The following is a 17,842-nucleotide window of genomic DNA, read 5'->3' on the forward strand; positions in this document are numbered from 1 at the left end:
CTGTTTGGGTATCTTCGTGTAACTTCACTGACACCGGGGGTCTTAGTGCTGACCTGTTCCTGACTCTGGCTCCTGACATAGATTCAGGAATCCTGACACTGGGGCCAGGAGTGGGGAGCCTCAGCCCCAGGGGCTGAATGTGGCCCCCCAGGCATCTTTCTCTGGTCCTTGGGACTCTCCCCAAGCCACAGCCTGCCCCCATGCACCCTTCATGATGACTTTTGCCTACCCACCCGGCATCCTTGAGCCTGCCTGGGGGGAGAGACAGGCTGACTGCACCAAGGGAAGTGTATGTTCTCTGCTCCACCAAGCTTTGCCTCTGGCCTTGTGCACTGCAGGGATTTGGCCTCCAGAAGGTTTCTTGGAAAAGAATGTGGCCCTTGAGCTGCAGAAGGCAGCCCATTGCTCTCTTAACCTAAAGGAAGCAATTGTAGTCTTCTTTTTTTTTAAAGGAAAAGGAAACAATCTGTGCAAGCTCTCGAAAGTTCTCTGGTGGAGAGGCCTCCTGCTCTCACTGCAGCGCATGTGTGCATTTTAACAGCATGACAGGAGTGGGGCTGTTACTGGAGCAAGCAGGAAAGGGGGAGAACATGCCCAATCCAACCTGGGTTTCCGTTTGCAAGGCTGAAATCCAAGGATTCTCAAGCCCCACTGCCAAGTCCTGAGACTCAGCCCAGGCTGTCTGGCTGGGGGGTCCCCAGCGCACTGTCAAGTTCCTTTTGCCAAAGATTACAAAACATCCATTTCCTCTGACCAGAAGCTTTGCTCCCTTGCGCTCTGACAGATACCCCCATCCCGTCCCTCCCTGCCTTGGTTCGTCCCCTTCCTTCCTCAAAGCTCCTCCGCGGCCTCTTCCTACTTCGTGGTTGTTTCTTAAGATGCAAGGAGCAAAGGACTTTGCAGCTGGAGGAAGGTAGGACGCAATCAGAAGAGGGGGGTGAGGGGGGCAGCCACACAGAACTTGGCTGTTGCTTCAGACCAAGGAGGAAAAGAGCAGGGGGAGGAAAGGGACTTTCAGCACAGCACACACATAAAACGGGCCAGGGCCCCCCCACCCCCGCTAATCCTGGTGACTGCAAGCAGAGCAGAGAGGCTGGTATGTCTCTAAGTTGCCAGGCACAGTCCATCAAACAAATTATTATTTGTGTGTATCACAAATGATTAGTTTGATGGACTGTGCCTGATAGCTTAGGGACATGATGTGTACCTCATATGCTCTTTTTTTGGTGACGTGATTCCACTCTCCCTCTCTCCCTTTCTCCCCCTCTCCCTCTCTCTCTGCAATGACTTTCCTAGGCTATATAGTACAGGGTGAGTAGTGCCCATTGAGATTGGCAGGGCAGAAAGGGCGATCCAGGATGGGCAGAGGCAGAGTTAATGCAGTCTAGTCACACACACACACACACACACACACACCCTCTTGCAATTCTAGTTGTAACAAGCAAAGCAGGCAGGTGGGAGCAACTGCGGTTGGTGGGCAGTTCCTTATTTGCCTCAATGGAGCAGCCTCCACTGTGTGGTGCATGGGACCTTAAAGTCCATGTACAGGTATTTCCATGTGTGCACTTTGCAGTCAAGATGTACAGGCCCAGAGGTTTAGCTTTTGGAGCCGACTTCGTCAACTGGGTGCTCTCCAGATGTTTCTTCACAATCCCCATCAGCCACAGCCAGCCAAAAACATCTGGAGGGCACCAGGTGGATGAAGTCTGTTCTGCAGAAACTGGGTAGAAAGCTCAACTCCAAAGAGTGATAACTCAGTAACTCTTGCAAACCATTTTTGCAAGGCATTCCTCAAGGCCAAAAATAGGGACAAAATAGAGACAGGGATTTTTCCAACAATGTGTTCCATAAAATAGAGACCATGGTAAATAAGGGCAGCTGGAATGTCTGGAATGCGTCAACCATGGAGATGAGTTGTGTGCTAGAGTTCTGTAAAGAGCAATGGCTTTAAAAGAGGATTTGACACATTTGAGGCAGAGAAGGCTGTCCATGGCCGCTAGCCAGGATGGCTCTGCCCGGCCTCCCTAGCTGGATGGCCATGGCTCTCAGTTGCTGGGAGAGGGGTCCTGTGCTCAGATCCTACTTGCAGGTTTCCCAGGTGCATCTGCTTGATCACTGTGATAACAGGAGGCAGAACTAACTGTTCATTGTTGAATAACTGCCCCACAATTGGATCAAAACAATTGCTCTATAAACACCAGATAGAATCTAACCTCCACATGGGCTATCAAATCAGAACCAATGCTCAGTGAAGGTCGGGCTCTCCTCCCCATAAGCTTTGTGCAAGCAAATCAGGAGGAACACTCTGGGGGAGTCCCATGAGAGCCTGAGGTTGTTTCATAGGGGCTGCATGCTGACAACCCAAGGGATCTCTCCCAGCATTGATGAGTTGTCATTGCTCAAATGTCCTGAGGGACATTTAAAGGAGCAATGCAAGTCATGGTGAGACAGTTGTGCTTAGTCACACTCCCCAGGAATACATCAGGAAGGCTGCCCTTTGGCTATAGGGTGAGGGAATGGTCTCAGTTTGATCATTTCCCAGCACACGGAACTTTCCATGGGGTTGGTTTGTGTGGCTCATCTTTCCCATCTGTTCCTCTTTCCTGGCAGCTCCTGCTATGCCACAGCCTGAGGACCAGCTAGCAGAAGTTAGAAGCGGTGCTGAACTCCAAAGGCTCTGGGACGGGTGCTGGCTGTAGAGGACACCTTGAACTTCAGAGGCTGCACCACACAGGGTGAGTTTGCCACCTCCCTCCACTTTGTCTAAAGAAGTCTGAGGGATGTTTCCAGTGTGTGGAGTATTGGGCGCTGCCTTGGACCAAGTGACAATTGGTTCATCTGGTTTCATGTTGTTCACAATGACTGGCAACAGGGCTCTCTCCCAGTGGTTTGGGGGAAGGGTGTAGCTCAGTGGTAGAGGATCTACCAGGTCAGGCTGGTAGTGAACCTTCCCTGAAATCCTGGAGAGTCACAGCTAGCAGCAGAGTTTGTAACCAAATCCATACTTAATAAACAGAATACTGAATTAAAAGCTAAGCATATGGTCCTCCTGATAGTTTTAAATAAGTGCTATACAGGTAGAATTTTTCCAAATCTTTATTTACTGTATTTGTTACTTTATTACATATACAACAGTGGTTTCTAGAATGCTGGACTTATACAACTAAAGTGGGGTGTACAGGGTGTTAGGAGAGGGGGTAGCACCTCTGGTGGGGGACACATCATGCTCCTTCAAGAGTAGTTTGCCCACCTTGTCCCCATCCTGCAATCAACTCTCACATGTGGCTCCTAGAAATTGTCAGAATGTAACTGCAGCCACAACCCCAGAAATGGCTTCAACTGGCTGGCTAAGCAGGTGAGGTTGGCTGGTGGAGAGTTAGGGTCTTCCCTGCATGCAAAGACAAGCTCTGGCGGGTGGAGCAAAGGAGGTCCAAGAGTGCGTCCAACGGTCAAGAAGGCGGTTTGTGCATGTGCTGGAGAGGGAAGTGAGGGGCACATGGGGCTTGTCCACCTGGGAAGGGAGCCCATTCAGGGGAAGGAAAACTCTGATCCTAAACCTCTGCTGTCTTGCGGGATATCTTTGGGAGAAGGAAAGGCTCAGGAGGAAACCCTACAGAAATCTGGAGCGGAGTCCCTAAGACAGTCGGGTGGCACCTTGTACACCTCCTTCCAGCTACTACTGCAGCCCAGCTGGGCCAAACGTCTTGCTCTGCCTTCCTTTGGACCCCATCAGTGAGGCTGAGAGACAGGGAGGCCTCCAAATACATTGCCCAGGCTTGCACCCAAGGGAGGTCACTTCAATGCTGCCAATGCACCTTACCCCTGGAGGCGCATTCCATTGTCTCTAGAGACAGACAGATGCAAACTAGTATGGTATCAAAATATTTTTTATAAATAAGATTACCTCGTAAAAGCAAGCTCACACCTCTCATTGAGTTTGTGTACATACTTAGGGTACATATTTAAATGGCTTGTTTATAATTCTATTTGGGAATGATTCATGTTTTTATGTAGCAGCATTGTTTTATACTTTTTGGGTGTCTCATGATCATATTATAAAGTAATTGTGTTCTGTGTTACAAATGAAGCATTGCTGGGAGTTGTTTCTCCACCCCACCCCGCACATATTTCTTATCAATAAAATATTTGGAGTGGTACCAGCAGATATTTATTCTGAAAGTGTGGCCCAGAGCAGTGGCGGAGGAAGCTTTTCCGTGCACATGCGGCAGCCTGTACGGACGCTGCACCCTCAACTGCTGTACAGCTGGGGGGCAGCAGGCCATCTTGTCACACACACACCCGGGTGGCACCCGGGGCACGCCCCCTGCCCCCGCCTTCGTACGCCCCTGGCCCAGAGAAAATAACCTTGAGACCCAGTGACCTAGATGGGCCAGCAGGGCTTTTTGATGCCAAACATGAGAGCAGATGCCAATGGGCTCCACTGCACAATTTAAACAGGTCTTAGGATATGGATGGTCAGGGTACAGCATTTTATTTTATTTTACCTTTTGCCCTGCCCATATTTATGTGTTGATCTGCTGTCCATGGGGTGCAGCAACTACCAAACTGGTCATAGAGCTGTAGGAAACTGCTTTGTTGAAGAAAGATCTTAGGTCTGTCTAACTGAGTAATGATGACATTGGCTGGCAGCTGCTCTCAGGAGCTTCAAAGATAGCGAATCGTTTCCATCCTCACCTGGAGATGTTGGGAACTGAACCAGAGGTCTTGTGCATACAGAATGTGGACTCTACCCTTCAGTTATGGCCCAGTTCACCACCCACACCCCCAAAACCGCCATATACCCAGCACTGAACAGTCTGTAGCACAAATCCTTACCATCACCTGCTCCCTGATCCTTTTACTTGGAGATGTCAGGAACTGCATCTGGGATCTTTATCATGCACAGCACCTGCTCTGGCACAGGCTATGGCTCCCAGGGTCTTCTGCACGCGCGCGCGCACACACACACACACACTCAGAGCTCCAACTAGGGATGGAGGAGAAATTCAATATTTAAAGGCAAATTTGCATTATTTGTCCTTTCTAAAACAACACAGCAAGATCCTTCAAAATACACACTTCTCTGAATTTTGCAGTACCATTTTTCCAGCCAAGTAATCTGCACAAGAATGCATATACTAGGGTGAAGCATGCATGGAGACACATGTACTAGTGAAAGTGACATACAAAAATGGGAAAATGTGCTTTGCAAATGTGTATATTGGGCAAAACTGCATATAAAGGTGTGTGCTTCAGGAAAATTTCATACTAAAATGCTGATGAATTTTCACAAGGACTGCTTGAAAGAAATTTGTAAGTTCACGTGGAGGTGTAAATACCAGAATACCAGAAATCAAAAACTGAGAGAAACCAAAGCAGACATCCCTAGTAAACGGATACAATAAATTCTCATTTGGTGCTTCTTCATCTCTGAGTGTGTTGGCAACGTTTTTACTGTGGATTCCACACATCTAGTTAAAGAGCAAGCCAGGGGCCAGTCGTGTGTGTTTCTCTTTAAAGTTGGGCCTCAGTTTTGTGGGACGGGGAAGGGGGGGATGAGTTATTGCCACTTGGCAGAACTCCCTGTTTCTGAAAGCATTATGAAAACCTTCCCAGAGAGAAGTGATGACATTCTTGGGACGCCAGAAGAGCACTGCAGTCCTCCAAGAGCCAACCATTCTGCCTGCTGTTCTGCCATTTACTGAAGAGAATTGACTTGACCATCGTGCTCCATCTTCATCTGTTGCTACTTGGACTTCATTACTTGACTATGCTTTCTTATTTTAGGCACCTCAAGCTTTTGCCTAAGGAGAAAACAAGGGTGATTTTTATTGCTGTTGCAAATAAAAATAGCTACTGATTTATTTTAAAACCCCACCCACTGCCTCTCCCATTAACAAACTTTCTTTGACCAACCAAGACTTGAGAATCTCACTGATCTCATCTGGGGTCTGTACCTTTCTTACTTTATTCTGGTAGGGCAGGGTGGGCTTTTCCAAATTCTGCAATGGTGCATCTCTCCACATTAAGAAATAAGTAGTTTGGACTTCTAAAAAGAGGCAGGCAGCCTTTCCCAGCTCCAGGGCTACGTCTCCACCTGGGCAGCCTTCTAGGGGCCGCATGCTGGGGTAGGCAGGGCCAGAGGCAAACAGTGTGCAAGGCCAGGGACGCGGACTTATAAAAAATATTGGGGGGGCCCAGGAAAGCTCATGAATAATAAATAAGCTCATGAATATGCAAATAAAGTGGCGCCGCCTCCTCGTGAGCGAATAGGGGAGAGCGTGCTGCGCCTATTAATCAGCTCCGAAGGAAATTGGGTGGAGCTTTTGCTCGGGAGGGAGGGCAGGAGGCATGTAGCCCGACCCTGTGCATTTTGGGCTGGGGGAGCTGCGGCGATGGCGCTCTGCTGGAGGGGCACCGGAGATTATTGGGGGGCGGAGCCCCCCCAAACGAATTTTTGAGGGGGCTCAGGCCCCCTCAAGCCCCATGGAGTCGGCGCCTATGTGCAAGGCAAGAAACTTTGTACCACACAAAAGACAGAGGTTTCTTCACATATGTATCTCCATCCAAGTGAGCAAGAGACATTGTCACCATTCAAGGAAACATTCCAGCCAGGCAAAAGCTCCCACAGAGGGTGTGGAGCAGGGCAGTTGAGGGATTAGCTGTGGGAGGAGCTTATTAGAGTTTGCAGGGCATCAGTTGAAGAAGGAGCAAAAAGGGTTTTCTTGTGTGTGTGTGTTTCTTTGTGGCTGATTAGCTGTTTTCCCTGTGTAAAGGTCAGGGGGCAGGGTTTCTGTTGAGGCAGGGGATTAGCTGTGGGAGGAGCTTATCAGAGTTTGCAGGGCAGCGGCGCGCGCCACTAGGCGCGCGCAGTTAGATCCATCTTTTAGATTTAGGGGAGCTAGTCTCAAACGTTTGTTGGGGGAGATCTAGGTGTTTTTTTGTGTGGGGGAAGTTATTTGTCCTGTCTTCAAGCTTTTTATGATGGAGGACCTCTGTAGCCAACCCCAACGACACGATCTCAAGATGGAAGGGGAGGGAACAGCTGCAGTCGCCTGCGATTCCTGCGCAATGTTTGCCATCTTGCCAAAGGTTGCAGGCAGCTTTACCTGCAGCAATTGCATGTTGATTGCCCTCTTAAAAGACAAAGTCCAGCAACTGGAGGAGCATGTAGCTACGCTCCAAAGAATTAGAGAGCTGGAGCTCTTCTTGGAAGCAACAGAGCACACCGTCTCCACCAAGGAGGAGACAGGGGACTCCCCTCAGAAGGAGTCTAGTTCACCAACACAGGAGCCAAATATATGGAGAAACGTGACTCAAAGAAGTAGGAGGCCCAGGGTTCACTCTGATTGCTTAGAAATACACAATCGCTTTGAGGTCCTCTCCCCTAGCATGGAAGACGAAGAGCAGACTCCATTTGAGGATCTCTCCCTCATTACAGTCGATCAGGTATATGAAGACGAGCAGCAAAGTCAGTCCTCAGGGAATGTGCAGGCGACCTTGGAACGGACAGCTCACGGAAGAACCCCGACCAAACCCAAGAGGAGGCGTGTAGTGGTGATAGGGGATTCCCTACTGAGGGGAACAGAAGCAGTGATCTGTGGGCCTGACAAGATGTCTCGGGAAGTGTGCTGTCTCCCCGGGGCTAAGATCCAAGATGTAACTGAACGACTGCAAGGAATCATAAAACCCACTGACAAATACCCCTTCCTCTTGGTTCATGTGGGAACCAATGACACTGCAAGCAATAGCCTCCAGAAGATCAAAAGAGACTACAAGGCTCTCGGCAGGAAATTGAAGCAACTAAATGCACAAATTGTCATCTCATCTGTCCTCCCAGTTGAACAACGTGGCCCAGGGAGAGAGGGGAAAATAGTGGAAGTGAACAGCTGGCTTCGCAAATGGTGTAAACAGGAACGGTTTGGATTCTTAGATCACGGACTGCAGTTTCTTGAAGATGGACTTCTGGCAAGCGATGGGCTGCACCTCACAACGGTTGGGAGAAATGTTTTTGCCAAAAATCTCAGAAACCTCATCAGGAGGGCTTTAAACTGACTAATGTGGGGGAGGGAGACAGTGCTCCTGAAGGTAGGAGTCTATCAATTAATGAAGATGATCATCCAAATGTCATAGACCAAATGGAGCAAACAGCACGCAGACCTAGTGGCGGGAGGAAAAAATCCTTAAATAAGAGACACGGGGGAATGATTAATGGACTTCAATGTCTGTACACTAATGCGCAAAGCATGGGAAATAAACAAGATGAGCTTGAGCTCTTGGTACAGCAAACTAAATATGACATAATAGGCATCACTGAAACCTGGTGGGATAAGTCCCACGATTGGAATGTAATAATGGGGGGATACAATCTATTTCAGAGAAACAGACCAGACAAGAAAGGAGGAGGAGTGGCGTTATATGTCAGGGATGTGTATACCTGTGAAGAGATCCAGGATTTAGATCCTCAAAGCCAAAGTGAGAGCATTTGGGTCAAAATTAAGGGAGAGAAGAATAACAGAGACCTCAGTGTGGGAGTTTACTATAGATCCCCAAGCCAAACGGAGGACATAGATGATGCCTTCCTGGAACAGATGGCCAAGCATGCAAAAGGAAGGGAGATAGTAGTAATGGGGGACTTCAATTACCCGGATATTTGTTGGACGTCAAACTCAGCCAAGAGCATAAGGTCAAACAGATTCCTCACTGGCCTTGCAGACAACTTCATTGTCCAGAAAGTGGGAGAAGCAACAAGAGGAACAGCCATTTTAGATCTGGTCCTAACCAATGTTGATGACCTGGTTAGTGGGGTAGAAGTGGAAGGATCATTAGGCGCGAGTGATCATGCTCTTCTGAAGTTTACTATACAGCGGAAAGGAGCAGCCAAGCATACTAGGACTCAATTTCTTGACTTTAAGAAAGCCGACTTCATAAAACTTAGGGAAGTGCTGGGTGAGATCCCATGGACAACAATACTAAAAGGAAAGGGAGTTCATGATGGCTGGGAGTTTGTTAAGAGGGAGATACTAAAAGCACAACGTCAGGCAATACCAATGAGACGGAAACATGGAAGGTGCCTAAAGAAGCCAGGGTGGCTATCTAAAGAACTTTTAACTGAATTAAGATTAAAAAAGGATGTGTACAAAAAATGGAAAAGGGGGGAAACCACCAAAGAGGAATTCAAACAAATAGCCAGCACGTGTAGACACAAAGTCAGAAAAGCTAAAGCACAGAATGAACTCAGGCTTGCTAGAGAGGTTAAAAGCAACAAAAAAGGCTTTTATGGGTATGTTCGTAGCAAAAGGAAGAACAAAGAAACAATGGGGTCACTCAGAGGAGAAGATGGTGAAATGCAAACAGGGGACACAGAAAGGGCTGAACTACTCAATGCCTTCTTTGCCTCAGTCTTCTCCGATAAAGAAAACAATGCCCGACCTGAAGAATTTGGAGCAAATGATTCAGCAAAGGAAACACAGCCCAGAATAACTAAGGAGATAGTACAAGAATATTTGGCTAGTTTAGATGTATTCAAGTCTCCAGGGCCAGATGAACGGCATCCAAGAGTATTAAAAGAACTGGCAGATGTGATCTCAGAACCACTGGCAGTCATCTTTGAGAATTCCTGGAGAACAGGGGAAGTCCCGGCAGACTGGAGGAGGGCAAATGTTGTCCCTATTTTCAAAAAGGGGAAAAGAGAGGACCCAAATAATTACCGCCCAGTCAGTCTGACATCAATAGCAGGGAAGATTCTGGAGCAGATCATTAAGCAAACAGTCTGTGAGCACCTAGAAAGGAATGCTGTGATCACCAATAGTCAGCATGGATTTCTGAAAAATAAGTCATGTCAGACTAACCTGATCTTGTTTTTTGACAGAATTACAAGCCTGGTAGATGAAGGGAACGCAGTGGATGTAGCCTACCTTGATTTCAGCAAGGCATTTGACAAGGTGCCCCATGATATTCTTGTAAAGAAGCTGGTAAAATGCGGTCTTGACTATGCTACCACTCAGTGGATTTGTAACTGGCTGACTGACCGAACCCAAAGGGTGCTCATCAATGGTTCCTCTTCATCCTGGAGAAGAGTGACTAGTGGGGTGCCACAGGGTTCTGTCTTGGGCCCGGTCTTATTCAACATCTTTATCAACGACTTGGATGATGGACTCAAGGGCATCCTGATCAAATCTGCAGATGACACCAAACTGGGAGGGGTGGCTAACACCCCAGAGGACAGGATCACACTTCAAAACGACCTTGACAGATTAGAGAACTGGGCAAAAACAAACAAGATGAATTTTAACAGGGAGAAATGTAAAGTATTGCACTTGGGCAAAAAAAAATGAGAGGCACAAATACAAGATGGGGGACACCTGGCTTGAGAGCAGTACATGTGAAAAGGATCTAGGAGTCTTGGTTGACCACAAACTTGACATGAGCCAACAGTGTGACGCGGCAGCTAAAAAAGCCAATGCAATTCTGGGCTGCATCAATAGGAGTATAGCATCTAGATCAAGGGAAGTAATAGTGCCACTGTATTCTGCTCTGGTCAGACCACACCTGGAGTACTGTGTCCAGTTCTGGGCACCACAATTCAAGAAGGACACTGACAAACTGGAACGTGTCCAGAGGAGGGCAACCAAAATGGTCAAAGGCCTGGAAACGATGCCTTATGAGGAACGGCTAAGGGAGCTGGGCATGTTTAGCCTGGAGAAGAGGAGGTTAAGGGGTGATATGATAGCCATGTTCAAATATATAAAAGGACGTCACATAGAGGAGGGAGAAAGGTTGTTTTCTGCTGCTCGGGAGAAGCGGACACGGAGCAATGGATCCAAACTACAAGAAAGAAGATTCCACCTAAACATTCGGAAGAACTTCCTGACAGTAAGAGCTGTTCGACAGTGGAATTTGCTGCCAAGGAGTGTGGTGGAGTCTCCTACTTTGGAGGTCTTTAAGCAGAGGCTTGACAACCATATGTCGGGAGTGCTCTGATGGTGTTTCCTGCTTGGCAGGGGGTTGGACTCGATGGCCCTTGTGGTCTCTTCCAACTCTATGATTCTATGATTCTAGGGACATGGCCTGGGTTAGAGACCTGAGGGCCTCTGGTGCTCTGCTTGGTATTCCTTCCACTGCCACAAAGTGGCAGGAAGTTCCACATGCAGCTTTTGACAGGTGCAGTTTTCTGCTGCTGCTTCCCTCCCTCCACCAGCAAGCAGATTGCTGCTCTTCAGGACAGCTGCATGCACCCTCCTAATGGCTTGTCCATCTATCCGGTACTGATACTTTGTTCCAGGACTGAAAGTTTTCCTAGGGCTGCAATTGCATTTTCAGGGGAAGTTTCAATTCTGGCATTCCTAGCTGTTGTACAGATAGACACACTTCCTGCTAGGAAAATGAGGCGGCCTAGAGCACTGCTCTCAGGAAACACACAGGTGCCCCTCTCACAGGTACTTACGCATGGCACTATATGCACACAGATGCCCAAAAAAGAGCAAGCCGATTCCATATGAAGTTACCATTTTCTTTCGGCTGGATTCGTTCTAGTCCCTTTTACAGCAGCCGGCGCTGCTGGGTGTTTTCCTGGCATGAGGATAAAATCTCACCAGCTTCATTTGCACCTCTAAGGAAGCTGCTATATGCACAGAAGCAAAGCCACGAGAATACATTGGCAGCCCCATTTCCAACAGCAAACCAGGACCGACCAGCCCTCACCGTGTGCTCCATACAGCAACTTATTTTATTTTATTTTATATTTTACCAACTCCACTCCTGTGCTTTTGATGAGAAATCAGCAAGTTACATATTTCTTGGCACCAAGCAGGAGGGCTTCAGAGAAGCTTCACCTGAGGAATTATTGCGTTATAAAGGCACAGGCGCCCCGCCAGAGAAAACATTGGTTTCCGGGGCAGTTAACAGAAGAGAACTGTAGCTCCCTCGGCTCGCTTCGTCTCCACGTCAGGAAAAGACTCGCTGGCTCAACTTCGATGTCTCTGGGCTTTTATTGGAAAAAAGCAGAGGAGCACTGCAGTAGGAAAAGTTGGCAATTCCGGCTCCTACGGTTCCCTCGCGTCCCCTCTGCGCTGCTCCTGCGCTTGCAACGCGGCCGATCTTTGCCCTTCCGCACCTGCCGGCTGGGTCCGCCCCTCGGGCCGGAGCTGGGCGCGGCGCGTCCGCCTGGAGCTGCGAGCCGGCGACGCCCCGGCCCGGCGGGCGGCTCTCCCCGTGGAGCGAGGCGCCTTCGTGGGCGATGGGGGGGACCCTGAGCCGCCGCGGGCAGCCGCCGCCTCCGCCTTGCAGGCTGGACGGGGCCGGGTAAGTGCAGGGGGAGAGACTGGCAGGTGACCCTCCCTGGCAAGGGGGTGTAACTCCCCCACTGTGAACCCGGGGCGGTTTCCTTAAGAGTGAAACGATGAGGACAAGCTGGCGGGGTAGACAGGGTGGTGCAGTGGTTAGAGCGTCCGAGAGCCCACGAAGTGACCTTGGCCCAGTCCCTATCTCTCAGCCTGTGGGGATAAGACGGAAAGGGGAGACGTGTGCGCTCCCTGAAAGGTAGTGGGATACAGATGACAAAATAATAGCTCCCCTCTTGTTCCGGTCAAAGCTAAGGCTGATCAGCCCCCTATGAAAATTGGAATTTTTGAAAAGCCCCGGGCTGCTCGGAGGGAGGCGTTTTCTGTGCATCATAGTTAGGCTGCAATCCTGGTCGTCTTTGCTTGATTAGAGAATAAACTTCCTTGACATCGGACAGGCTTCAGTGAGCCTGCAGAGGATTGGGCCCTTCTTCTCTTGTGGGTCAAAGATGGCTTCTGGGTGGCTGTCTCCATCCCACATTCTCCCCCATTGATGGTCATGCTCTCTTTCCTCTCTTGGAGGCAGAACTAAGGCCTCTGAATGGGAGGGCAGTGCAGTTGGGGGCTTCCCAGGCACCTGGAGGCAGGGGGCAGGAGGGAGACTTACAGACTGCGGCCTCCTCTGCCCTTTTGTCCCACTGCTGCTGCTGCTGCTGCACCTGGAGCAGCCAGAAGGCTGAGCCTGCCAGCCCGGCCCACGGGCAGCCAGGGGAAGTTTCTGCCATAGCGGTTTGGGGGGAGGGGGAACCTGCTTATTTGGAGGCTCCGTAACCTTGGGCCTCCCCAAAGGGGTATTTTCCCTTGGGGTTTATCCTCTGGAGGTGACAGGATTCCCCCTGAACTGTTGTTTGTGGGTGGGCTTCCTCCTTGGTGGAACAACTGTGGCTGGAAGGAGGCCGGCAGGCAAATGGGGGTCAGACTGGCTTCTAGTTGAGACGCGGAAGGTTTGGAGAGTGGAGCTTGGGGTGAGAGCGCAAATGCAGCACCTCAACGGATGGTGTCTCTGGTTTTGCTGTTTTCTATATCTCCTGTAGTTATTGTACTTTTGTGTTTGCAATTACTGCAATTTTATTATATTTTCTTCTGCATTAATCTGTTCACTGCTTTGGGGGCCTTTGGGCCAATAAGTCCGTATAAATAAACCAATCAATGAGTGAATCTGGTTGAGAACAAGATGCTGCCCTAGATGGGCTTTTGGCCTGATTCAGCACAGCATTCTTGATCTTTTGCATTCCTGTTCTCATGCTCTCCTGTTCTGCACTTGTCCACCCCTTTGCAAGGGCCCCCATTAACTTTCATGGACTACTGGAGATAGGACAATAAACCAGCTGAGCCTCTTCTCTGTGTGTCTACATCAAAGTAACTCCCACTGTGACCAATGGGGCTTACTTCCCAGGAAGTGGATTTAACATCCTGGCCTCTGAAATTTGTGACTAGTCTAGCAGATTTATTTTGACATCTTATGCCACAATAAATCTGCTAGTCTTTAAGGTGCCACAATCTTTTTGTTGCTGCTGCTGCTTTTGTTGAAACATAATGCTCTCCCCTCTGGAATTTGTCACAATAAGCTAGCCTGATGGTTACTCACTTGGATGCATTTATAAATGAAAGGATTAGAAGTGTTGGAGGGTGAAAAGGATTGGATGTGTAAGACTGGAGGAGGATTCTCTCTGTGCTGTGTTGTACCTGTGGGCAGCTGTGAGGTGGGTGGCAGCCCAGTGGGAGAGCACTTGTTTTGCCTTAGGGGCTCTGAGGTTCAGTCTCTGGGATGGTCAGGTAGGGCAGGGAAACTCTTCTCCCCAAGGCCCCAGAAAGCTGTAGCCTGTGAGTGCGTAGCCAATGTTCCCCCAAATAATTACAGGGTGCTACTTGGTTAAGGGTGCTGAGAGCTGTTAGGGGAACCCATTCCCACCACAGAGCTACAATTCCAGAGTCCCCTGGGAAGAAGGATCAAATGTGAAGCCACTCTGGGAAGCCAGAACATGGTACCCTCGTACTTTAAATACACTGTATGTTGTGACTTTGACCTAACATGGATGGAAAAGGTACAGCGAAAGGGCACACCAGTTCTGCCAGGTGTGACTAAAAGGCAAGGGGACAACTCCTGTTGCTGCCTCATTTCCTGCCAGGCTCTTGCTCCATGACTTTTGACAGCTCCCTGGCACACAGATATTACACAGGTGGAAGGTATCTCTCTACCAGCAATGGAGCACGTGCCATGCACACACCTTGTCTCAGGCAGGTTCACTCTCTGGCATCTCTAGAAAGGGCTGTCCAGAGCCCTGGAGAGCTGCTGCCAGTCGGTGTAAACAATATTGAGCTGATAAGAGGCATGGGAGCTCTACAACACTCCCCTAAAGCCCCCACATGAGTGCTGACTCTTCTACTGAGACCTAGTACTGTCTCAGTGCTTGCTGCTTCCACACACCCGCCCCCAAAGCAGTCCACCACACCTCCCCAACCAGGACATTTGTCAATAAAGAATTAATACATCATAGAGGTCCAAATCCTTGTTTTCTCTCTGTAGCCCTTGAGACCTTTGATGCAGTTCATGCAGCTGCACAGCTTCTGCCCCCACACTCAAATCCTGCCACTGAAATTGTGCTTATATAATATGTCCCTACTGTACTGGTTGAGAGAAATTAACACAACCAGAGGACAAAAGATCTAGGATTGAGAAAATATGGAAAGTGTTTATTGATCATACACGTGCAGATGCCCCCTGCCCTCAATATAGACTACAGAGCTTTTCAGTTACCTCTTTACCTTGAAACCCTGTAAAGAATAAAGGAGAACTATCATGATTCACATTAGCAAACCCCTCTTCTTCCCTTACTCACCTAATGAGGAATCCAGGAAGATCTAATTCTCTGCTCCTTCTGCTTGGCTGTGATCCATGTTAAGTAGGAACATCTTTTTTATTTTATGTTTCTCTAAAAGATAAGATACGAATTAAAAACAAAAGGGATCCAAAGGGGGAGTTACTAACTGAGGCTTACGACTGCTCAGTACTTGCTGATAATCTTCACACTTGCTATAATAAGAGTTAGCAAAATGGTTAGATCTGAAAGAGGAAGATGTCGCATACACAATTGAAAACTCTTTTAGAATAAAAATGAGAATATCCCAAAATAGGACAAAAAGACCTCTTGGAGACTGTTTAGTAATATTCAACTCAATTGAGATGAAGAATTTAATATTAAAAACAAGCTATCATAAAAAACTTATAATTGGTGGCAGGCCAATAATTGTGTTGAAGGAAATCCCAGTTAGAATTTTACGCAAAAGGGAGGGATATAGACAAATAGTGGCAGTCCTGAAAAGAAACAGGATAAGATATAGATGGGAATTTCCTGAAGGAATTGCTTTCTTCTTTAAGGATAAGAAATTCAAGTTGACAGACCAACAGGAAGTGGAAAAATTTATGAGGAGATATGAGAAAGAGCTTGGCAAGGCTGAAGACAATACTAGAGATAGAGAGGGAGGTGGAGGTGGGAGGTGGGAGGGGGGAGAGAGGGAGGTTGGGAGGGGGGAGAGGGCGGGGGGAGGGGAATGAAGAGGGACTAGAGAGCGGCGAAGAAGCGGAGGAAGCGGAGGAAGAAGGTTAGGAAGAGAAAGAGGAGCAACATAACAGCAAAAAATCTGAGTTTATTTAAGGATAACTATGAGAAATGTTGGTCAGAAATTAAGAGAGATTTAGACAGCTGGTCAAGACTGAAACTTTCCTTATTAGGCCGAATTGCTGCTATCAAGATGAATGTATTTCCAAGGATGTTGTTTCTGTTCCAAACATTACAGATTGTGGATAAGACAGAGTGCTTTCGGAAGTGGCAGAGAGATATTTCTAAATTTGTCTGGCAGGGCAAAAAGCCCAGAATTACGTTTAAGATACTAACAGATGCGAAAGAAAGAGGGGGCTTTGCCTGCCAGACTTAAGGCTCTATTATGAATCAGCAGCCTTCTGCTGGTTAAAAGACTGGCTACTTCTCGAGGACACTGATGTGCTGGATTTGGAAGGTTTTAACAATGCTTTTGGTTGGCATGCATATTTATGGTATGACAAGGTTAAGATTAACAAGGTTTTCAAGAATCATATTGTCAGAAAAGCAGTGTTTAAAGTCTGGACAAAATATAAAGACTTATTGGAAAATAAAACACCAAGGTGGCTTTCACCATTGGAAGCTAAGGCCCGAAAAAGACCCAACATGGAGGCCAATTGGCCAAAGTATTGGGAAATGGAGATAATTGGAAACTGCAGAGTATGGAGAAAATGAGAGATAAAGTGCGAGATTGGTTACATTACGCTCAGATTAAGGAAGTTTTTAAACTTGACAAAAAGTTAGGGTTCCAGGTGGAGAAATCGAAGTTGGAAACGGAATTGTTAGAGCCTAAGACTAAGGTACTTTCAAGAATGTATAACTTGCTGTTAAAATGGAACACACAAGATGAAACGGTAAAATCAGCCATGATAAAGTGGGCACAGGACATTGGGTATAATATCATGTTTGAGGACTGGGAAAGGTTGTGGACTACTGGGTTGAATTTCACTGCTTGCAACGCTCTGAAAGAAAATGTAATGAAAATTATATATAGATGGTATATGACCCCAGTCAAACTTGCAAAAATATACCACTTGTCTGATAATAAGTGTTGGAAATGTAAAGAATAGGAAGGAACATTCTTTCACTTCTGGTGGACCTGCCCTAAAGTGAAGGCTTTCTGGGAAATGATATATAATGAACTGAAAAAGGTGTTTAAGTATACCTTCTCTAAGAAACCAGAGGCCTTTCTTCTGGGTATGGTGGGCCAAGGGGTGGTAAAGAAGGATCGAATATTCTTTATGTATGCCACAACAGCAGCAAGGATACTTCTCGCGAAGCACTGGAAAACTCAAGATCTACCCACACTGGAAGAATGGCAGATGCAATTGATGGACTATATGCAATTGGCTGAAATGACCGGCAGAATCCGAGATCTGGGAGAGGAGACGGTAGAAGAAGATTGGAAAAAAATTAAGATTTATTTGCAAAAACATTGTAAACTGTATGAATCATAGAATCATAGAATCATAGAATCATAGAATCATAGAGTTGGAAGAGACCACAAGGGCCATCGAGTCCAACCCCCTGCCAAGCAGGAAACACCATCAGAGCACTCCTGACATATGGTTGTCAAGCCTCTGCTTAAAGACCTCCAAAGTAGGAGACTCCACCACACTCCTTGGCAGCAAATTCCACTGTCGAACAGCTCTTACTGTCAGGAAGTTCTTCCTAATGTTTAGGTGGAATCTTCTTTCTTGTAGTTTGGATCCATTGCTCCGTGTCCGCTTCTCCGGAGCAGCAGAAAACAACCTTTCTCCCTCCTCTATGTGACATCCTTTTATATATTTGAACATGGCTATCATATCACCCCTTAACCTCCTCTTCTCCAGGCTAAACATGCCCAGCTCCCTTAGCCGTTCCTCATAAGGCATCGTTTCCAGGCCTTTGACCATTTTGGTT

The 17,842-nt window shown here is 47.7% G+C and overlaps 1 protein-coding gene across 1 annotated transcript in view; it reads left to right on the forward strand.

Annotated features, from left to right (window-relative positions):
* Positions 1 to 826: 826 nt before the first annotated feature.
* The window catches only part of TACC1 (transforming acidic coiled-coil containing protein 1), a 130,612-nt gene continuing 113,596 nt past the window's right edge, over positions 827 to 17,842 (forward strand). Inside the window, exons 1-2 of the mRNA XM_082200290.1 lie at positions 827 to 913; positions 2,611 to 2,735. The gene's annotated coding sequence lies outside the window, so the exon portion shown is untranslated. The remainder of the gene's footprint in view (positions 914 to 2,610; positions 2,736 to 17,842) is intronic.

The sequence above is a fragment of the Podarcis vaucheri genome (genome assembly GCF_965113315.1).
Source record: "Podarcis vaucheri genome assembly, chromosome: 15".
Classification (NCBI taxonomy): Eukaryota; Metazoa; Chordata; class Lepidosauria; order Squamata; family Lacertidae; genus Podarcis; species Podarcis vaucheri.